Below are 23,618 nucleotides of genomic sequence, written 5' to 3' on the forward strand. Positions count from 1 at the left end.
TTCAGGTAGTCTAGATTAGGGGTCAGCAAACCATAGCCTGAGGGCCAAACTACCATCTGGTTCTGAAGATACAGTACTATTGGTACACACAGTCATTCATTTTTATGTGTTTTTGGTCACATTTGTGCTCAGTAAAAGAGCAGAGTTAATAATCTGACCTGCAGAATCTGGCATATTTTGAAGGTGCTTCATAGGAAAGTTTGCTGATCTAGATTAGTAGTGATTTTTGTCCCAAGAGGACATTAGGCGGTGTTTGAAGATGTACTATTGGCACTTAGATTATAGAGGCCAAAGATACTGTTACATATCGATAAAGCATGAGATAGCACCCCACAATGAATTATCAGGTCTTAAATGTTGATAGTGCTAAAACCTGATCAAAATCAATAAATCTCAAACTTTAGTGTATACCAGAGTATCTGAGAGGATTTTCTAAACTGTAGGTTGTTATTCAGTGAATCGGATTTGACCTACACATTTTCATTTATATTACATTCCTAGAACTTGAGAATCATTTGATCAAGGATGAATTTTGAAATTCCATCCATGGTTTTCATTCTTTGATTTTCTGCCCCATTTCTATGACTTAGGAAAAAGGGTGTATTTTTGTGAAGACTTGGTGCTACTTCATCATTCCTTGTCTTGGACTCTTATTTCCTTTTGGAACCCTTCAATTTATTCTTTAGGAACTCATCCCCTACCTTTTGTGTATAATATTCACAACCTATATACCTACTTTGGTCTAGTAATTTATTCTGTATCTTGCCCATGTTTCTGTCTTTTACTCTTTTTATAGGACTATTGATCAGTTTACATATTCTACTTCATACTGTCAGTTCTTGGGGAACCTCTTGCTTAGTTTCTAGCCATCTGTTACTACAGAAACTAGTAAGGGATATTTAGTAGATACTCACTAGAACAAGATTGCTGTGAAAACGATAGGGTATAACTTGAATTTTATGGTTTATGTATGTATGTGCAAGTGTGTTATTACACATGTATGTAGATATGTGGGCATGTGTGCCTGTGGGGAGGCCACAGGACAACTTCCATGTTGTCTCCTAGGCACTATCTACTCTTTTATTTATTTGCTTTTGGGGACAAATTTCTTACTGGCTTGGAATTGGTCAAATAGCTGGACTGATTGGTCAGTAAGCACCAAGAACTTCTCTGCCTTCTCTTTAATGTGTGTGGCACCATGACTTTTTTTTTTTTTAAATAAAACAAAACAAAATAAAACAAAGGACTTAGGGATTTGAACTCAGGTTATTGCCTCATTAAAAATTTTTTTTTATTTAATTTTATTTTATATGTGTGAATGTTTTGCCTGTATGTATATATGTGTACCATGTGTAGAGGCCAGAGGAAGCAAAGAATGTCCTGTAACTGGAGTTACAGATGGTTATGAGCCACCATATAGGTGGTGGGAATTGAGCTGTGTCCTTTGTACGAGCACCAAGTACTCTAAACTGCTGAGGTAGTTCTCCAGTCCAAGCTCTATATTTTTGGTATATATATTTTTTAAAGATTTATTTATTTATTTCATATATGTGAGTACACTTTTGCTGTCTTCAGACACATCAGAAGAGGGCATCAGATCTCATTACAGATGGTGTGAGCCACCATGTGGTTGCTGGAAATTGAACTCAGGACCTCTGGAAGAGCAGTCAGTGCTCTTAACCGCTGAGCCATCTCTCCAGCCCTGGTACATTTTTAAAGGATCAGCTATTCATTGACATAATTTAAATAATAGAACTTTGAAAGGTAAAAATTGACCAAAATTAAATATTAAGTTGAAGGTTATAACTTCATAGTAACCCATATAAAGTATAAAATAATTCAACTTTGGCTTAGCTTTTTTTCATTTATTCACTCATTTATTTATTATTTACTTATGTGGGAATGTGTATGAGCCTACACATGCAACAAGCATGCACATGGAAGTCAGAAGAGAACCCAAGGAGTCTGTTCTCTCTTTCAACCATACAGGTCCATGTGGCGGTTGGATTCAGTTGTCAGGGTTGGTAGCAGAGCTGTTTACTTCTTGAGCCATCTTTTCTCTATGGCTTAGCTTTTATAGAGGGGCTCAGTGAGACTGTGGTAAAATATTAAGGTTTGAGTCTAATAACTTTGTGAAATGTGAACTATTGAGTTGCTATGTCAGTTACTCTTGATATAGTATCATGATTTTGTGTGTGTGGTGCTGGGCTTTGAGCCTATTTCCTTGTGCATGCCTCTGAATAGGTATGTAAAAATAGTCATAAAATATTTATTGATCATAAAACAAAGAAATTTATCAAAACAAGTTTTGTATACATATAATTACACTATTAAAGAAAAAAAGTACCTAGGAAGCGCAAGGCCCTGGGTTCGGTCCCCAGCTCCGGAAAAAAAAAAAAAAAAAAAAAAGAAAAAGAAAAAAAGCAAATGTATACTAGTGAGATAGATGTACTAGTTCTAGATGTGTGCTTACACTTGAGTGTGGAATGAAGCAAATTTTAAAATTTGTGGGAAGAAAACAAATTTGGTAGAACTTTGGTTTGCCCAAGAGATTGGGTGGGTATAAAATGTTTACTGTTTCAGTCCCTCCTTTGCAGGAAATCTTTGACGCTTATATGACATTGTGATCTTCAGATGTGCTGGGCCATATTCATAGCTATTTTGGAATACATGTGTCCTGTGGGCTACAGGTTGGACTTGCCTGTTTAAAGCAAAGCCCCTGGTGTAAAATGAATTATTTTTAATATAAATGTAACCAGTGAGTTAATTCTTGGCTGTTTTTCTTTACCTTTGCTAGTACCCAGTAACTACACGAAGAAATGAGCTCTGTTTCGAGCTGTACCTCAGCAGATGACCTACCTTACCCTCTTAGCTAACCTGGCTTCCTCCCAGCCATGAACCCATGACTCTTGCATGTTATCATTGATCTGGTTCTTTTGGCTTTTGATGTTTTTTCACACGGTGTCTTCTCAGAGCCTCTTCTTCTCCAGGCAATCTGAATCTCCCTCTCCGCCACTGCCCTTCCTTTCTCTCCACTTCCCTGGCTGGCAGATGTCCCACTCTATTCTCTCTCCTGTCCAGCTATTGGGTGATCAGCATTTATTGACAAGACAAAGAATAGTGGTAAGAATTGTTTACACAAACTTGAGATAGGAGATTCTTTTTTTTTTTTTTTCTTTTTTTTCGGAGCTGGGCACCGAACTCAGGGCCTTGTGCTTGCTAGGCAAGCGCTCTACCACTGAGCTAAATCCCTAACCCCTAGATAGGAGATTCTTGATATAAGCATTAAAATGCTGTGTCCAAATTGAAACCAGGTACAGTGGAGGTCAGAGAAATCAGCATTTGAATAACTGAAAGAATAACCTTTACACAGTCATAAAACATTATGCCTACACACTGGTTCAGTGGTGTCTTCAAGTCTTACCTGGAACCTGCGCCTAGTTCAGTGATGGTTCAGGAAGGCTGGAATTGTGCTTAGCTTCTGGATCTATTGAGCTTTGCATCAGGTATGTAAGCTGATAATAGATGTGCTCTTGATTTGGGAGAACTCAAGGCTGTGTTTGTAGCTCTGGTTATATTTTCCTTCACAAAACTTGTTATATTTCTAATGATCCTTGCCTATTGCTAATGGTCTAACTACATGTTGGCTACTTGAAAAGCTATAGGCTGTTAAATTAAAGATAGTTTTTTTTTAACCTGGGAACAATTGAAACAAATTATAGCTTTTGACTAAGCCATCTCTATTATTCATAAAACTGTCCATAGTAAAGGCTCATTTTCTAGTCAAGCTTCTGATTGCATGGAGCCTCTACTGGCTGGTTATCTTTGTCATTGAAAAGAAATAAGGAAACAACCATCATAAATTGGATGCAAAGCTTTGGTTTTCAGAGCTATTAGTGATACCTCATTGTTGTTGGTACTTTTTCTGGTTGTAATATTCTGCTCCTATGTAGTCAGTTGATTCTGGTTTAACCATTGTGGCTCTGGTCTAGACTCTATGTTATACTTTTGATTTTTTTTGGATTATTTTTAGTCTGATAGTGATTTCTCCTTTATCACAAAAGTTACTGTCTAGTGAGCCAGTAGTCAAGATACAGAGGGACTGTCCATGTTTCGCTAATCTCCAGCATCTGGTTTATGCATGAACACTAAATGTTGGGACAACCTTTTAAAAACCTGACTCAGAGATTTGCCATTTTACACCTCGCATCATCTTTCCTGGCTCATACATCTGATACTGGTTTTTGAATGCATTTGTCCCCAGAAAGGATTCTTTTCATTTCTGTCACTTACTGGGTAATTCTCAAGACAGAAAGATAGGTTATTATTCTATTTTGAAAAATTAGGGTCCTACTTGGATGTTTTGAGACATGTTTGTTTTGCCTTCTCAGCTGTGTATATAATTGGTATGATGGCTAGACCAGAAGGTTTCTTATGGAGTTCAGTTGCCTGGATTCTTTTTTGGATTGATTATGGTTTAAGTTACTTTTCCGTTGCTGTGATAAAAGCGACTTATGGAGTTAGTTTTGGCTATGGCTCTAGAGGGTTAAGAGTCCATATTATGGTACAGAACATGGTAGCAAATGTCAGGCATGGTGGCAGCAGGTACAGGAAGCTGAGAGATCACATCTTCAACTGCAAACCCAGCAGAGAGAACAATCTGGAAGTGGGACCAGGCCTTAAACTCTTAAAGCCCACAGGAGTTACATGCTTCTCTCAGCAAAACTGTACCACCAAACAGCTGGGGTCCAAGGGTCCAAAAGCTGAGTCCTTAGGGAACATTTCTCATTCAAACTACCACAAAGCCAGGAGTGTAGCACCTGTCCTTACTCCCTGCACTTGGGAGACAGAGGCAGGCACATCCCTTAGTTAAATACTAGCAGGGATAGATAGATACATTGTAGACTGCACTCCAAAAAACTAAATCAAACAGCCAACCAGACAACTCTGCAATCTCCCAAATGTCCCCAAACACTGCAAACCCTCAGGCTGAAAGACAAACAAACAAACAACTCAAACTCCAAAAGACCAAAACCAAAAACCAAAACAACTCACCACAGTAGGGTTCAAAATAAACAATTTTTTTTATAAGTACACTAATTGTCATGTCTTCTGTGATGACTTACAGTGCTTGTGGAAGTCATGATGTTGGTGTCTTAGTTACTTTTCTGTGCTGTGATAAGATACCCTGACAGAAGCAACTTAAGGAAAGGAGGGTTCATTTTGGCTCACAGTTCTAGGACCCAGTTGATCAGGGCAGGAAAGTCGGGCTGTAGGAAATTTGAGCAGTTACTCACATTATTTTCATAGTCAGGAAGAAGAGAGCAGTGAATACTGGTGCTTGACTAGCTTTCTTTTTTTTTAGAGTCCCAGCCTCATCCCATGAATATTGCTGCCCACTTAAATTTTTGTATGGATAAATTATATGGTTTGGACTGGTTGTCCAGTCCTTTAAATACAAGGATTAGGTTGAGTTTCTTGTCGAACCGTGCAGGGGGTTCTGGGTTAAACTGGGGTACACAGACTCAAAGTTCTTCTTAGACTGATGTATGTCCTACTTGGGAAGACAAATATAAAGAATTGTCTGTGTCCTTGGTGCTATGCTTTTATGTAAACCAGTCTTATATACATGGACTCTTGTACCTTTGAATGTTTAAGAAAACATAAGGAGATCTTACAGCCTTTAGATTAGGGCTTCTTAAACTTTATCTGCTTGCAAGTCCTTTTTACTTGTGGTATATTTTGGTTTTTAAAGAAAGGGTTTTCCTATGTAGCCCTGGCTATCCTGGAATTCACTATCAGACTGGTCTCAAACTCAGAAATCCACCTACCCCTGCCTCCTGGGTTCTAGGATTAAAAGCATGCGCCACTATGCCCTGCTAACCTGAGTTATTTTTATACAACCCTGTGTAGGGATATATAAAATTGGCATAAAAGTAAATATTTACTGATCAGAAAACAAATAAATTTGTCTTAAAACAATTTTTTGTATACATAAAATTTCACTATTAAAGACTTGTGTATCAAACTTATATACCAATGAGATAGATGTACACTTTTTTTTAAAATGTATTTTAAAAAGCATTTCATATATGGTTGTTTTGCTGCATGCATGTATGACTGCATTGTGTGCATGCCTAATGCCCATAGAAGCCAGAAGAGGGCATCAGATCTGCCAAGACTGGAGTTACAAAAGCTTATGAGCTTATGCATGCTGGGATTTAAACGTGGGTCTGCTCAACTGTCAAATCATCTCTCCAGCTCCATACTTACTTATTTTTACATAAAGCATTCACTCTTGTTGGCATGTTTGACACTATGGAATGTAGAGCATCTTCAACATTTTTCAGAGTTGATTTTGTTCTTTTAAAAAATTTTGAAAGATTTATTTTATTTTTTATGTATATGAGTACACTGTTGCTATTTTCAGACACACCAGAAGAGGGCATTGGATCCCATTATAGATGCTTGTGAGCCACTATGTGATCGCTGGGAATTGAACTCAGAACCTCTGGAAGCACAGTCAGTGTTGCTAACTACCGAGCCATCTCTCCAGCCCTGATTTTGATTTTATAATCATTAGTAGTTGCTTTGTAGAAATGCATAGTACAAAATGGCAAATGTATGTTTAGGGCCATTTAAGAAACTGTTGACAGTTCTGTTCAAATCACATCAAAATTCATTTAATAATTTTTTAAAAAATGAATGTCAATTCAGCAACCAAATCTATCAATATAACACAATTCAAAGGTATACTAATTTGATACTTAGTGCTGAGGAATGATGGTATGGAAGTATTTTGTTTTCACAATTAATCTATTATGTTTCCATAAGAGCAGAAAACTGTGAAAAACAAAACCCACACAAATTCATTCTCTAGTCTGAAGGAAGGCATTTCAGGCAGTGTTCACGATTCTTTAAGAAGTTGGGTTCTGGGCTGGAGAGATGGCTCAGCCGTTAAGAGCACCCGACTTCCAGAGGTCCTAATTTCAATACCCAGCAACCACATGATGGCTCACAACCATCTGTAAAGAGATTGGATGCCCTCTTCTGGTGTATCTGGAGACAGCTACAATGTACTTATATATAGTAAATGAATAAATCTTTAAAAAAAAAAAAAAAGAAGTTGGGTTCTTAGTTACAGATGTAACTAAGTGGTGGATGCAGATCTGTAATCCCAGAATCCCAGGTGAGGGAGGAAGATCAGAAGTTTAAGGCTAGCTTAATTACAGTGACTTAGAAGCCATCCTGTTAAGACCACAGAGACTGTACAAAACTGAGTGAAGCAAAGCTAAATAAAACAAGCCATTTGTAAAGCTGTATTAGGGTTATAGGTGTGTGCCACCACACCTACCTTTCATTCTGCTTTCCTTTCTGTAAGTTTTGATTTTTCAAAACTTCCTTTTATTAAGGGCACTTAAATTCTTTAACCTCCCTTCTAGCCCACCACCCATCAGAGGTAGAAAAATGAAAGGTGAATGGGGCAAAGGAAGCTGTGGACCTGTTTAGAAGTAGTTCTTTGGAGCAAATCTAATTGTGATGTCAGCAGTTCAGTTTACACAGATCAGCAGCGAATCAGCGGTGGTAGCTCAGTCCATTCACAAATACCATTCATGAATCAGCAGTAGCAGTTTGACCCATAAAACCCATGAGGCTCTGCCGATTGGCCTGAGTCCTCAGAAGGAGCCACTGAAACACCACCTCAAGTTCTCTGGTGCAGTTTCTTTCTATGAAGTCAGAACAACCGGCCAGCAAAGAGTGGCAAGGTGAACCAGTACCACACAGCATTGTCTACTGTCTGTTGGGTTATATTTATACCCTTTCTAAAAACCACATGGTCTCTCAAGAATCTGCTCTAGCAACACATTGCATGCCCTTTGGGTGCTTTCAGAAAAACACCATTGTCTGCTCTCAGCAAAACACTCTCCCATGTGTTTGCTTCACAAAAACATCCTCTTATAAGACAGTTTCCAGAAAAACATCACATGGCACAACTGAGTCTCCAAAGAAACCAGAAATTTCCACTTCATCTTTCTGCTTCTTTTTCCTGAGATGGAGTCCTACAGTTCTGCCCAGGTTAACCTCATATTCAAGGTCCTGTCTCAGCTTACCAACAGTGTATCTGGATTGATGGTGACTTGTAACTACACAGAGTCCTAAGATGAATCAGAGTATCACCAGACAATACCTCTATTGCTTTAGGTGCTTCCTTATCTCTCTTACAAGCCATGAGTATTTAATCAGGAAGGCTTTGTGTCATCTAAACATTATAGCCTGATTGACTTTCTACCCTCTTTATCCCTACAGTGGAGACTAAACTCCACTATGAATTTTGGAGGAAACAAACCATATTCATACAGTTATAGCATACTTTTGCTCATCTTAAATGTAATTGTTTGAACTGTTCTATTTCAATAGATAACTTAATTTCGTTAACTTTCATCCTTCTACTTAAGTCATCTCTCTAAAATGTGCTCCAACAATTTTTTTTTTTGCTCCATATTTCCTTGGATGTCTGCATGTTTCTTTCCACTTACTCCCTTTTCTGTGTACCCTCCCCAGCTAGTTCATCAGCTGTAATTTTTTTTCAGTTTAAAATAGCATCTATGTTCTGTTCTTCATAATTCTTTTTTTTCCTCATGAAAGCTCTAATGTTCCTTAAGAATCTGTCTTGTGCATTTCCTTTTCACCCTATCCATTTCATATTTTTAAAGATAATCCTCTTTGCTTATTCTTAGTTATTTATTTTTTGAGACAAGGTTTCTTTCTGTATCCTTGTCTGTCCTGGAACTCATTCTGTAGACTAGGCAAGCTGACCTTAGAGATCTGCTTGCTTTTGCTTCCCAAGTGCTAGGATTAAAGGCATGCACCATGGCTTTCTTTGGTTTTAATTATCCAGTTTATGTAAGTTCCTGGTTTCCAAAGGAGGAGAGCTTAGGTTTTCACTTCTTACCCCCTTATTTTTTGATTTTTGAGATGGTATCCAAGCCTAGGTGAAGGCCTCGGTTGGTATGGAACTCTATACCTAGCCCATCCTCAAACTCCTACTCTTTCTCTAGATGTACATGAGCCCATCCAGCTCCTACCTCATGTCTTAACCTCACATTCAATTACTATAGAGAACAAAGTCATATTTATTGGCACTCATGGAAGCTGCATCCTTGTAGCTCCTTGCATGACTTATAGGCAGTTTGACTTGTCGGAGTCTATACTCCTGCAGTTGTTACTGCTTAGAAAATCTTAAGGAAGAGCCTTGTGAATCTTGTATGTTTCAAGAACTTCCTAAAACATGAGTTATTTTACTTGTGAACCTTATTTTTTCTTTCTTTTAAAGATATTTATTTATTTCATGTATGTGGGTACACTATTGCTATCTTCAGACACAGACCAGAAGAGGGCATCGGATCCCATTACAAATGGTTGCGAGCCACCATCTGGGTATTAAATTCAGAACCTCTAGAAGAGCAGTTGGTGCTCTTAATGCTGACCATCTCCCAGAACCTTTTAAAATTTCTTTTGCTAGAAAAAAATTCTAGCGTTAACAAGCAAATTAGAATGGTTGAGTTCAGAGGATATTGTTATGCCACAGCTGGCCTCAAACTGGGCACCCTGCCTGTCCATGCAGAGTGCTACACAGTTAAAAAAAATCATCATCAACAAGTATCTTAGCCAAGCTATACTGTAGCTGGGTAGTGATTGGTGATGGTGATGGTGGTGTACACCTTTAATCCCAGCACTTAGGAGGCAGAGCAGGTGGTCCTGAGTTTAAGGCCAGCCTGGTCTACAGTCCAGGACAGTCAGGGCTGGGTAAAGAAACCATTTGAACAAAACAAAACCCCCCAAACTATACCTTGTTTTTCTGAGGATATACCTTGAATTATATTGCATTCCATGCATTACTTCTATATAAACATACCTAATTTGAGGGTCCTATCTGAGGTCACCTACCTAGTTCCTTATTCTCTTTTGGAGGTCACCCTTCTTTTCTCCTTGTTTTTCTCTCTCTTTCCTTCTCTCACTCTGGTAAGGTCTTGTTCTGTGATATAGGTTGGCTTTGGACCCTTGGGTCCTCCTGCCTTTGTTTCTTGAGTTCTGGGATTATAGGCATACATCACTCTGGATGGAATCCACCCTTGCTGAAAAACCAAAGAGCTGTATTTATAGATCATTAGTGGACTGAGAATTTTCAGTATTAGCATTTATGATTTAACTACTTGCTAGTACATTTTAAAATGCCCCTTTCCTAAAATGCAGCAAGAGCTGTTAATAACTGTAGTTTCAGGTTCCCACAGGTAAGTGTTAAGTTACTAACTCTATATTTAAGCTAAATAATAACAATAAAAAAAAAGAGACAAGTGTCTTAGGGTGTTAGAGTTAACTTTGAATTAAAAAGATATTGGTATCTATATCCTGCTGTGATTCTTTATATGATAGATTGCTTAGTACATTAGCACAGCTTTGGGGGCATATTTTTTGAATACAGGATCTTACTGTGTAGTTTAAGATGACTTTGAACTTGTTATGTTACCACTGCTGGCTTCAAACTCCTGATCCTCACTAGCCTCCCAAATGCTAGTGCATGTGTATGCCACCACACCCACCTGTAAAGTTTTAGTTTATGAATTAGATTATGATAATTTATTTAGTCTTTACATCATGGTTTTAGTTTCTGTTTAGACTGAATATTTACAAAGTACAATCTACAGTGTGAGAAAGTATATTGACATTCATTTAAGGAATCAATAATTTAAAAATACTATGAAACTTGAGGAAAGTAGCTTTTATTTTACCCACTATAGTTTTAAACCCCATCAATGTGCCTGGCCATGGTAGACATTCTTACCTTTTAGTTGTTTTGTTGTTAGTAGTTTTTGAAAGTCTTGTGTGAAAATAGTGTATAATGAAATTCTCAATCTGTTAAGTACTTGCTCCCTCTTGTGGCTAGAAACGAGAATGTAACCTCTTACTAGAATCCATTCTCTAATTTGTTACTAAAAGATGTACCATCAGCAGTTTTATGAAATTAACCAAAACATTACTGTTTTTGAAGATTATTAGTTCAATTTTACCAACCCAATTTTTTAGTCCACACAAACTCGTTATTGCTCAAGTATTTTTTCTTTTAAGGGAAGAATTTATAACTCCAGAATAAAATTTGTATATAGTATAGTCATAAACTGCATAATGGTGTTTTGGTCAAGAAGAGCATATACATTGATGGTTCCATAGGATTATAATAGAGCTGAAAAAAATGTGGTGCCAGGTTTGTACTGTTGGCATAACCCTGTCAATCATGATTTGTTATTGTTTTGAGTATTACTTAAGTTACTGATGTTTCCTTAAGGAATTTTACATCTTTGATGAGGATGATTGCCATGGATCTGGAGCAATTCTAGACCTATCTGGTGCTGCATGCCAATTAGATGAGACTGGAACAGTATGTATGTGAGCTGCACTAGTACTTGGTGATATACATAGACTTAATCTTTCTTCTTGGAGACATGCTCCTGCTAGTGGCTCAGGCTGGCCTTCCTTTGTAGCATTAGCTGGCTTCAACATGGTCATCTTGCTCCTATCTCCTAAGTGCTAGAATTACACATGTGTATTGCCATATGTGGCTTATGCTGTACTAGGAATTAGTCCCAGGGCCTTATGTATGCTAATCATGCACTCTTCCAATTTAGTTACATCCCAGCCCCTGAGGAGACTTTGGAGAGCACTATCTACAACATTTTCTAATAGCTTTTCCAATCTGAAAATACTTAGTAAAGGAATTTTAAAATATGTTCTCTCAGGGCTGGAAAGATGGCTCACCTGTTAAGAGCACTTGTTGCTCTCCCCAAGGATTGGGTTTTGATTCCTAGCACCCACATGGTGATTTACAACCTCAGTAACTGCAGTTCTAGAGATCCAATAACCTCTTCTGACCATTGTGGGCACCAGGCATAAAAATGGTATTCATACATATATGCAGGCAAGCCATTCAGACATAAAATAATAAACAAGTCTAATAAAAATTATAAAAAAGAAATATATTCTCAGCTAAGTTGGTATAGTGTAAAATCTGATTTTCCTTATACACCCCTATCATTGGTTAAGCCATACTTCATTTGCTTATTTTAGAGGCCATGAAACTGCCACTGTAACTTGCTTATAGTCTTATTTCATAAGTGCTACTCTCGGACTACAATGTATCTGCTAGTACTTCTGCCACACTGTGGACTCCATTAGTCAAGGAAGTGTTATACTCAGTACCACATAGAAGATAACAACCCTGGGAGCCACACTTCACACACTTTACCTTCATATGTCTCAGCCTTAGCTGAATGTTTTCTTATCCATAGCAAGGCCAATCCAGCTGCTGCCATGCAAAATGGCACACAAATGCAGCATAGGGAAGAATGGCTGTATTTGGGTTGTCCTCATTGCTCCACTCTCAGATGCCCTATCTCTTAGACCATATAGAAGGTGATATGCTAGATTCATCTTTGGTTCTAATCTGTCCTTATTTGGGGGTAGTTGTGTTTCATGACTTTTCTTGGGGAGCTGTGAAGAAATTCAATTTGGCCAAGAAAACAATTCTGCTTAAGTCTAGCTTAGTGAACCAGTGAGTTTATTGGGGTTACTTAAAGGCGCATGAGCAGCTCTTTAGTAGAGCTGTCAACAAGTTACACAGATAATGTAATTTTCCACTGCAGTCATCCAGTGATTTAGCTTTCGTGAGTCATATGAGATGAAGCTTTTTTGGTGATGCAGTTGCCCAAGAGTCACCTATGCTGCTGTAAGTAGCCCCAGCAAACTCATGGGTTTATCAACTGAGACTTGGGTGGGTATTGTTAATGCCCATTGGCATGAATATGTTTGTTTTTGAGCAACTAGGAGAAAGATTGTGCAACAGCAGAAATATACTAAGTATAATATCCATCTCTCTCTTTTAACTCATTTAGGAGGGATCAGGAATGGACAGAGAGAAAGCTAGGTAACTTTATGAAGCAAATAATAAGGTAAGATATAGTTAAGTGGAAAGAAGTCACTACAGACAACCACTTGGGAGAAAAAGAGAAGGACCTGCTGTCACGATCCTCATGCATGTGTTTTGTGCCATTCATCTGAGATACCTGAAATAACTAGTTAATGTGCTAATAGTTTTTACAGATTTTAGAGTATTTGAATAGATTTCCCTAATTGATTGTTCCTAATCCAAAAGTCTACAATCTGATGCCCCAAAATGTAAAACATTTTGACTATCTGATACAGAACAGATTTCAGCATTGGGACTTACCTGGATTCTCAGAATAGAGGTATTCAATGGATGAAGGACTTTCAGTTTTAAAATCTGAGTCCTTTTTCTTTTCCTTTTCTTCTTCCTCCTCCTCCTTCTCTTTCTCTTCTTTTTATTGGTACTTGTTAAATGAAATGTAAAACATAAAGTAAAACTTTCAGATTATTTTGTTTTGATGCACAAAGTCCAGTAGTTTTGGAGAAAAGTTTAATAGTAGGTTGGGCATGAAGACATTAAGAATTATGGTGGCATTTGGAGGAAAACATTGATTTCAGTCAAATAGTTTTGTTTAGAAGAGAAGTTATATCAAAAAAAATACACTTGACTGGTCTGTATCATTTTGTGTACTTATATGCCTATGGTATCATGAGCAAAAGTCCCTCTTTGATGTATTTGAAAATGAATAGAAAGTTCTAACTTAAGGATACTTCTAGGATTTAATTATAGTTATTAATATTTGTTTTTGATATTTCTATGAAACATCTTCAAGTAATGAGAAAGGTTGGTTTTCTCATCATAAATTTATGATCTGATCCTTTGCTCTGTATATGTAAGCATTATACTTCATATTTGTTATTGTTAAGTGATAATGTTCTGGGAAAGTGGCTCATAATAGCAGCTTCATAGAGGATTGATATTTTAAAAATGATTTATTTTTATTTTATGTATATGCCTACTTTGCCTGCATGCATTATCTGTACCACATGTGTAGCTGGTACCCATGTTGGCCAGAAAAATGTACCATCAGATCTTTTGGAACTGGAGTTGCAGATCAGTATTAGCCACCGTGTGATTACTTAGAATTGAGCTACTTTTAATTACTTGCCCATCTCTCCAATCCTGAGGTGAATCTTTTTAACGAGAATTGTGTATATGTGTGTTTGTTTATGAACATGCACATGTGAATGCAGGGCCTCGTGTTGCCCAGGCTGGCCTTAAACTACCCATGTATTGACCTTGAACTTTTGATCCTCTGCTCTTGAACTACTGACTTTCAACTCCTGACTCTATAGTGTTGGGATTACTTATTAACCAGAATATTAATTTACAAAGGAGTGGATACTTTCATGTTGAGCATAATATTTGTAACATTATTTATGATGCCTTCTTCTGGCATTAGCATACCAGAGAAACCAGTTTGGCCATCAGTAGGTGAATTTGGTAAGCAATGAAGTAGAATAAACTATATGAATTGTTTGTGAGATGGCAAGTCTAGAGAAATTCCTGCTCCATTTCTAGTGTTTCAATATTCACACCATTGTTTAGTATTCTTCTAGGTGGTGTGAGTGCTCGAGTGCGTGAGTGTGTATGTAAGCGTAAGAGAGACACACACAGAGAGACACACTGAGAGAAATATATACAGTCTCACTATACAGCCTCTGGCCTGGAACATTATTTGTAGACTAGGTTCACCTTGAACTCCCAAGAGATCTGTATGCCTCTGCCTCCAAGGTTCTCGGACTAAAGGTGTGCACTGCTACACCTGGCTCTCTTAGTATTTTAAATACTATAGCTTTTAATTTTTCAAACCCTACTTTTAATAATGTTTCTTAAATGCTTTAACCTCTCTTCTAGCCTACCACCCGTCAGAGGTAGTGGAAAAGAAAGCTTATTATGATACGGAGGAAAGTGGACCTCTTTAGAAATGGTTCTTCAGAGCAAATCCCATCTGTGTTGTCAGGAAAACAGCAGTTCAGTTCAAAGGTCAGCAGGGGCAGTTTGATCCATTCACAAACACTTCACAGATACACCCCAGCAGTTGAGCATAATATTTGTAACTTTATTTATGATGCCTTCTTCTGGCGTTAGCATACCAGAGAAATAGCAGTAGTGGTGGCAGGATCTAGCAGGGGCACCAGTCAGCAGGAGGGATTTGGACCAGGAGACACCAGAAGTTCTTTGCTGTGCCTCTCAATGATGTGGTGAAGATCACTCGAGATCAAGAAGTTTTGCAGAGCTGGCTGTACCAGCAGACCAAACCCTTGTCACCGTCTGTTGGGTCCTATTTATACTCTCTCCAAACATCACATGTCCTCTACTGGTCTTATCTCACGACCATGTCTTACCTTACTCAGCAGGTGAGTCTATCAGCTGACATCACTTGGCCACTTAAAGTCTTTGGAAGTGGCAAGTAGCCACAGAATCTCTTGGAAATTTTTAGTATGTTTCTCTCTATGAAGTCACGACAAATGGAGCTTAACAACACATGTAAGGTGAACTAATACATGTGTGTTGTTATCGAAGAATCCTTCATCATTCATCCTTTCACATGCTTGCTTTAGCAAAACAACCTTTCACTTGAGTCTGCTTCAGCAAAACTTGTTCCTTCATGTGTCTGCTTTAGCAAAACACCATCCAACACAACCGACTTTTCCAAAGAACCCTTAAGTTTTCCACTTCAAGATGGAAAACTTCTAGTTTCCATCTCTAGTGACTATTTTGGAAAATAATAGACAAATTCTAATTTTAAGATTCTCTTCTTTTTTTCCCCTCACTCCCTCCTCTTCTCTCCTTCCCCCCTTTCTTCCCTGGGTTGGGTTATAGCTCAAGCTTGTCTCAAGCGTGTTATAAAGCAGAGGATCATCTTGATCATCATCATCATCATTAATTTATGTATATGAGTGTCACCTGTATGCATGTCTGTGCACCATGTGTTTCTTGGAAGCCATAAAGGGTGCAGGACTTGTTGGGCTTGGAGTTACAGGCAGTTGGAAGCAACCATGTAGATGGTGGAAATTGAACCTTAGTCCTGTGGAAGATCAGCAAGTGCTTTTAACCAATGAGCAATCTTTCCAGCCTCAATTATTATTTTTTAATTATGAGCATTTGTGTGTTTGTGTGTGGGGGTGTATGCAAGTGAGTGTAAGTGCATTGATTTCCTGGAGTAGGAGTTACAAGTGGTTTGAATTGATGTGGGTATTGGAACTGAAGTTGGGTCCTCTGGAAGGCCAGGAAGTGCTTTTAACCATTAAGACATCTCCCCAGAACTCTTTCTTTTTTTGGTTATAAAGTTATATAACAAATATATAATTATTAAAATCCTGTATTTTGGGGTTGGGGATTTAGCTCAGCGGTAGAGCGCTTGCCTAGTGAGCGCAAGGCCCTGGGTTCGGTCCCCAGCTCCGAAAAAAAGAAAAAAGAGAAAAAAAAATCCTGTATTTTTTTATATATTATTAGTCAAATGTACTATTATAGTTGCCCTGTTCATGAAAAGAATGAAAATTAAGTACTTTGGGATTTCATTAATAAAAACTATGTAGAAATGTTATGGTTTGCAATTTGTAAGGATGTTTAGAGACATGTTTTAAAAGATCTTGCAACACATAAAACTATGTAGCTGTTAACTGACAACTTTTCCCAAGAACATTAAATTTCATTGGATTTTTTTAATTTAAAAATTTATTCTCCCTCTTCTTCCCTTCCCCTTCTCCTTCTACTTCTCGTGTGTGTGTGTGTGTGTGTGTGTGTGTGTGTGTGTGTGTGTGTGTGTGCATGCATGCCAAATTGCATTCGTGAAGGTCATACAATCTTGCAGGAGTGGGTTCTTGTTTTTCTCCATGTGGGTCCAGGGATCAGGTTGTCAGGCTTGGTGCCAAGCTGCAACATTTTAGCACCTTGAGAACATTTTAGATTACTATAGTATCGGATAATTTTTTGTTACTGTGTGGAAGCATCACCTGTTAATAAAAAGCTTATAGGAAAAAGTAGAATAACAGAGTAATAATAGAAATAGAAGGTAGGACATCCAGCAAGAGGCAGGTGGTGGTTGTAAGGGGAGGATGTGTGAAACTGGGAAAGAGTCAAACTTGGGGAAATTTCCTACTCAGGTTTAGAAGTACGAAATTGAGAAGAGGTAATTAGCTGCGTGGCAGACACAGAATAGTATAAACGTGTTAATATAAATTATGAGCTAGTCGGGAAGCAAGCCTAGCTTGGCCTAGGTATTTATTCATAAATAAAGTAGAGCCTCTAAGTTGAATTTTCTGGAACTGAGGCTCAGGTGGAAAAGCCTGTGGTTATAGGTTACAGATAAAATTATAACCATCTCAAGCAGGATCTCTCCTTTTAGTAGGAGCTAGGTAATTAGATTACAAGAACATAGGGTTTAGCTTATTTTTGTAAAGATTCTGTTAACAAAAATAAAAGGAAACAAACATAAATATACTTTAATACTCAGTGGATCTTAACCTGTGGGTTGCAACCCCTTTGGGAGAGTGGCATGACCTTTTTATAGGGTTCTCATTAAGACCATCAGAAATCATAGATATTTATATTATGATTCATAACAGAAGCAAAATTACAGCTATGAAATAGCAATGAAAATAATTTTATGGTTGAGGTCACCACAACAGGCGGGACTATAATAAAGGATTAAGAACCATTGCTCTAAATACTAATGGTCATTTTTTTGTGTCTTACTTGTTTTCAGTGTTTTAAAGTTTGCTATGTTATAGAAATATCCGATCTTTATCTAACTTTTTCTCTTATGGTTGTAGAGATCAAATCTGGAGCCTTGCACAGAGTAGGCAAGCATTCCATTACTGAACTACATTCCCAGCCTCAAAAGCTGCAATACCACATATGATAACTTACAGTGGTTTAAACCTCCTTTTCAGCTTTTTTATTGGGTAAATTCAATAAAACTTTAGTTTGAATTTTGAATTGTAATCTTTTTTCCTGCTGTTTGTATATATCTAGATACCTTTTCATGTTGCTGGACAGCAAGCTGAAACTCCCAGTCAGCTATGTGGCTGAGTTTGTATAATGGATACTCTATAGGTCACATTATACTGCTAAGCTATAATATGTTGTAGATGGTGGATACATTTTGATACAATATTTACAGTAGGTATACTGGAATATAATCCCACTGTGCATCCAAGAGCATCAGTACATATATATGTACATAGAATATATCAAGCAAAGAATGTTAGTCCTAGCTAAGGTACATAATAGTACATAATATTTATAAAAACAGATAAATTATATAAAAGAGAAAATGAGAAAAGTACTAGTCTTAGTTTGGGTTACTATTGCTATGGTGAAACACCCTGACCAAAAGCAACTTGGGGAAGAAAGGGTGTATTTGGAAATGCTTCCACATCTTTAGTAACATCAAAGGAAATTACTATAGAAACTCAAACAGGGAGAGAACCCGGAGGCAGGAGCTAACGCAGAGGCCATGGAGGAGTGCTGCTTGCTGGCTTGCTCACCGTGGCTTGCTTAGCTTCCTTTCTTATAGAACCCAGGACCAACAGCTCTGGGTAGTACTGTCCCTAGTGAGCTGGGTCCTCCCACATCAGTCATCATTCTGGTGGTGCCATTTTGTCAGTTGAGGCTTCTTCTTCCAAAATAACTCTAGCTGTGTCAGAAATTGATATAAAGCTAGCCAGCATAGTGCTCATAAAGGGAGACATTATTTTTCTCATTATAGGTAATATTCAAAGACAGAACAATTTACTTTAGGTTGTCTGTTAACATATTCCAAACCTCTCTTCTTTTTACTGTGATAAAATAAAAATAGCTTCTATTCACCTGCCACACATCCATCCGTCATAACCACTTAACACAGAGAATTACAAAGAAAAAAGCAAACCTCATTAATCCACTTAATGTAAAGATGGCATTTATTTAAAAACAACTCAAAGTAGTCAACATGAAAAAGAAACGTGTGTCTCAAGATTGTGAGATGCAATTTCTTTTTACATGCAAGACAGTCTTTAGTTTTCATTCATTCATTTAGTTACTTTAGAGCCTTTTGGGTTGAAAAAGTTGGAAGAATTTTTTTTCTAAAGTATTCCTTTAGAGGCTTTATTATGATGAAATGCATTATAATTTCCCCAGAAATGGGATTGTTTGACATGAAAGTTGTTTTTCCATACATTTCTCAGATAGTTAAAATTCTTTGACAGGTACTGGAACTATTTCATAAGAAAGAATAAAATCTGGAGAGACAACTGGAAAGTGTTAATGTAGTATAATATCTCTGTGAACCATACAAAGTATGGGATACTACATGTCCCTATCAGTATCAGCTGCATGCGTCTTTTAAAATGAGTGGACCATCTTAAATATATAAGGTGAGGCATCCTAGAGTACTCAGAGGGAGACTGAAGGATATTGCTGAACAGATCTTTAAAGGAAGCTCTAATAGCAACCAGTTATTTCCAGGTACATCAGAGAATAAGGCTCAAGAATATTTAGAGAGATATCTAGCTCCCAAAATATGAAAAAGTCATAATATTTGGGTGCAATCCTAGGTTATCAAGCATACAAGAACAGAAAAGTATTGACACATAATCACAAGAAATTCAATCAGTACTCAATCTATATATAACTATAAATAGACTTATAAATAGACTTAGTAGAAATGGTCATTGAACGATACTGTATATCTTTCTTTTACAACTGCAATTCCCCTCCTTTTTCTAGTCATGCCCTCTCCCCTTTTTTCTGTTTCCCCATCCACTCTTCCTCCATTTCTCTTCAGAAAAGGGCAAGCTTCCCGTGAATATTAACCAAATATGACATATCAAGTTTCAGCAAGACTAGGCATCTCCCCTTGTATCAAGGCTGAACTGGGCAAGGCAACCCAGAATGAGGAACAGGGTCTCAAAAGCAGGCAAAAGAATCAGGGACATCCTCTGTTCCCACTGTTAGGAGTCCCATAAGAAGACCAAGCTACACAGCTGTAACATATATGGTCTCTAGGTCAGTCTTAGGCAGGCTCCCTGGTTGTCAATTCAGTCTCTGTTAACCCCTATGAGTTCAAGTTGGTTTTCTTGTAGTGTCATGACCCCTCTGGCTCCTACAATTCTTCCTCTCTTCAGTAGGATTTCCCAAACACTGTCTAATATTTGACAATGAGTCTCTTAATCAGTTGCTGGATAAAGTTTCTCTGATTGCAACAATCTATAAATATCACAGAATATCTTTAGGCATCATTTCATTGGTGGCCCCCAATCCCCCAACCCAGACCACCCCAGTCATGTTTGGCTCTATTCTAGGTCTCTGAGCTATCCAGCCTCAGAGTCCTGAACCTCCAGCCAGTGTCAGCGGTGGGATTCCTCTCATGGCACCTCTCATGGCAGGAGTCTCTTGGTTGGCCACTCCCACAATTTCTTTGCTACCTTTACCCAGCACACCTTGTAGGCAGGACAAATTGCAGGTTGAAAATTTTGTTGCTGGATTGATGTCCTAGTCCCTCCACTGTAAAGTCTTGCCTGGTTACAGGAGATGACTTGTTTAGGCTCCATATTCCCCATTGCTAGGAGTCTTAGCTAGATTCACCTTTGTAGATTCCTGGGAGTTTTCATTGCACATGTTTCTAGCTCATCTCTGTGATGCTCCCCAGTTCCAGTCATCTCTCCCAATACTCTCTACCGCCATCCTCTCCCCGTCAGATAAATGCATGCTAAAAACAAACTGAAATTCCAACCTCAGTAAAAATGGTACACCTTAAGAAGATGAGTAACAAATGCTGGCACGGGTAAAGATTAATTTTATTTCTGTGTGGCAGCTCCATAATTAAGTGGCTGAACACCATAGCAATCTAATTAAGGCACTTACCAGTGGTTGGTTGATTCTTTTTATTTGGGTGTCTTTGTTTAGAAGTTATATATGTAGTTGGGCTGGTCTCCTCAATATCTGGGCTCAGGTGTGATTCACGTGTATTTATTTTGATATCTTATCATAGAATCATAGAGGAACCCCTCCCACCTCAAAAATATCTTAGGATAATTGATGGCATTTAGAAGTAGAAGTAGAACTCATGACACTTTTGAAGACAGAGACATATGGTCAAAGTTACCATACCACTACACTCTATTTTGGTTTCCCTAGGAAAAGGATCAAATCATATATTCAAGCTCATTGTAAATGGAAGAAAACCCTTAGTGGGAGGACCTGTATGTGTGGAAAGTTGAAGAATTGGATTCAGTATCACATCTCTTTTATCCTGTGGTCACTAGTGTCGGCCATTTGAGCATAATGTGCTGTAAATTTTATGTCCTGTTTTGGTTGAAAGATGTTAAACTATTTAAAATGAATGTTGAGGCAACATAAAAAATCACCACATGGTCTTGTTAAAAAATATTTTATCATATACCAACTTCCTGTATATATATATAGTATATTCAAAATATAATAAATAAATAATAATCTATAATGTCTCCTGAAGTCCTGACAATAGTGCAGTTTCCCTAATTTTAGCAAATTTTCTTTTTCTTTTTCTTTTTTCTTTTTTAACTTGAATTTCTTCCTTTCTTTATTACCTTACTGTGCCATCTAGTGCTTATAGCACTATACTGAAGAGGATAATGAACAACCCTTTTTTCTTCTTGATTTCAGAGAGTTTACTTTGCGTTTTTCTCCATTTGGAATAATGTTGGCTGGTGTTTTTTTTTTATTAATTTTTTTTATTAACTTAAGTATTCCTTATTTACATTTCAAGTGTTATTCCCTTTCCTGGTTTCTGGGCCACCATCCCCCTAACCCCTCCCCCTCCCCTTCTTTATGGGTGTTCCCCTCCCCATCCTCCTCCCATTGCCGCCCTCCCCCCAACAATCACGTTCACTGGGGGTTCAGTCTTAGCAGGACCAAGGCTTCCCCTTTCACTGGTGATCTTACTAGGATATTCATTGCTACCTATGAGGTCAGAGTCCAGGGTCAGTCCATGTATAGTCTTTAGGTAGTGGCTTAGTTCCTGGAAGCTCTGGTTGCTTGGCATTGTTGTACATATGGGGTCATGAGCCCCTTCAAGCTCTTCCAGTTCTTTCACTGATTCCTTCAGTGGGGGTCCTATTCTCAATTCAGTGGTTTGCTGCTGGCTTTCGCCTCTGTGTTTGCTGTATTCTGGCTATGTCTCTCGGGAGAGATCTACATCCGGCTCCTGTCGGCCTGCACTTCTTTGCTTCATCCATCTTGTCTAATTGGGTGGCTGTATATGTATGGGCCACATGTGGGGCAGGCTCAGAATGGGTGTTCCTTCTGTCTCTGTTTTAATCTTTGCCTCTCTATTCCCTGCCAGGGGTATTCTTGTTCCCCTTTTAAAGAAGGAGTGAAGCATTCACATATTGACCATGCGTCTTGAGTTTCATTGGTTCTAGGCATCTAGGGTAATTCAAGCATTTGGGCTAATAGCCACTTATCAATGAGTGCATACCATGTGTGTTTTTCTGTGATTGGGTTACCTCACTCAGGATGATATTTTCCAGTTCCGACCATTTGCCTACGAATTTCATAAAGTCATTGTTTTTGATAGCTGAGTAATATTCCATTGTGTAGATGTACCACATTTTCTGTATCCATTCCTCTGTTGAAGGGCATCTGGGTTCTTTCCAGCTTCTGGCTATTATAAATAAGGCTGCGATGAACATAGTGGAGCACGTGTCTTTTTTATATGTTGGGGCATCTTTTGGGTATATGCCCAAGAGAGGTATAACTGGGTCCTCAGGCAGTTCAATGTCCAATTTTCTGAGGAACCTCCAGACTGATTTCCAGAATGGTTGTACCAGTCTGCAACCCCACCAACAATGGAGGAGTGTTCCTCTTTCTCCGCATCCTCGCCAGCATCTGCTGTCACCTGAGTTTTTGATCTTAGCCATTCTCACTGGTGTGAGGTGAAATCTCAGGGTTGTTTTGATTTGCATTTCCCTTATGACTAAAGATGTTGAACATTTCTTTAGGTGTTTCTCAGCCATTCGGCATTCCTCAGCTGTGAATTGTTTGTTTAGCTCTGAACCCCATTTTTAATAGGGTTATTTGTCTCCCTGCGGTCTAACTTCTTGAGTTCTTTGTATATTTTGGATATAAGGCCTCTATCTGTTGTAGGATTGGTAAAGATCTTTTCCCAATCTGTTGGTTGCCGTTTTGTCCTAACCACAGTGTCCTTTGCCTTACAGAAGCGTTGCAGTTTTATGAGATCCCATTTGTCGATTCTTGATCTTAGAGCATAAGCCGTTGGTGTTTTGTTCAGGAAATTTTTTCCAGTGCCCATGTGTTCCAGATGCTGCCCTAGTTTTTCTTCTATTAGTTTGAGTGTGTCTGCTTTGATGTGGAGGTCCTTGATCCACTTGGACTTAAGCTTTGTACAGGGTGATAAAATTTTATTTTTCTTATTGGCAGTATAAAATTGTAGTTATATATTGCATGTATGGCTATATCTCTGGTCTCTCGGTGAGGAGAGGTACTAACACTTCTTGGGATGGAAGTAACTTTCAGGATAGTTTTGTAAAATGTACATTCTAGATTTCTCTACTTATTTATGCTGTCACTTGACTTGTTCTTTTGTTCTTTAAATCTAGATCCTTGGTTAGAATAGTTGAACATTTTTGAT

At 38.1% G+C, this 23,618-nt stretch overlaps 1 protein-coding gene across 2 annotated transcripts in view; it reads left to right on the plus strand.

The window, feature by feature from the left end:
- The window catches only part of Faf1 (Fas associated factor 1), a 363,928-nt gene that overhangs the window by 14,155 nt on the left and 326,155 nt on the right, over positions 1 to 23,618 (plus strand). The window contains exons 1-2 of one of the 2 annotated variants that reach the window (XM_063287104.1): positions 7,544 to 7,766; positions 12,948 to 13,004. The exons of the other annotated variant lie outside the window; for it this stretch is intronic. The gene's annotated coding sequence lies outside the window, so the exon portion shown is untranslated. Of the gene's footprint in view, positions 1 to 7,543; positions 7,767 to 12,947; positions 13,005 to 23,618 lie in introns of those variants that run through there. 2 annotated transcript variants of the gene reach the window in all.

This window comes from Rattus norvegicus, chromosome 5 (genome assembly GCF_036323735.1).
Source record: "Rattus norvegicus strain BN/NHsdMcwi chromosome 5, GRCr8, whole genome shotgun sequence".
NCBI classification, from domain to species: Eukaryota; Metazoa; Chordata; class Mammalia; order Rodentia; family Muridae; genus Rattus; species Rattus norvegicus.